At 50.3% G+C, this 290-nt stretch overlaps 1 long non-coding RNA gene across 1 annotated transcript in view; it reads right to left on the bottom strand.

Moving 5' to 3' along the window:
* LOC103383554 (uncharacterized) overlaps window positions 1-290 on the bottom strand; it is a 32,956-nt gene that overhangs the window by 31,400 nt on the left and 1,266 nt on the right. The window lies entirely within an intron of this gene.

The following is a 290-nucleotide window of genomic DNA, read 5'->3' as shown; positions in this document are numbered from 1 at the left end:
CCATGCACATACACTCAGACTCTGAGTCTTAACTGATGTCAGTCAGCCCCATTAAACCTCAAAGCAGTCCCTGGGCAGCCCTTTTGTCTTCACTATTTGTTCCCCTCAGCAGCACTAAACAGCGGCTCCCACAACATTCACTCCGGCTAAACAACATCCGCCTCCCAGGAGAGGCACGTCGTCTCTCCTCTCCTCTGCTACCTCCGGTGGCGACTTTAATGAAATATGCAGTTGTCTTTTAATCAAAACAAGGCCAATTTGCATAAGGACAGGAAGGGGCGGGGAGTATG

Source organism: Cynoglossus semilaevis, chromosome 9, assembly GCF_000523025.1.
Source record: "Cynoglossus semilaevis isolate Cse_v1.0 chromosome 9, Cse_v1.0, whole genome shotgun sequence".
NCBI classification, from domain to species: Eukaryota; Metazoa; Chordata; class Actinopteri; order Pleuronectiformes; family Cynoglossidae; genus Cynoglossus; species Cynoglossus semilaevis.
The sequence above is the reverse complement of the archived record's forward strand: the minus strand, read 5'-3'. Positions and strand labels throughout refer to the sequence as shown.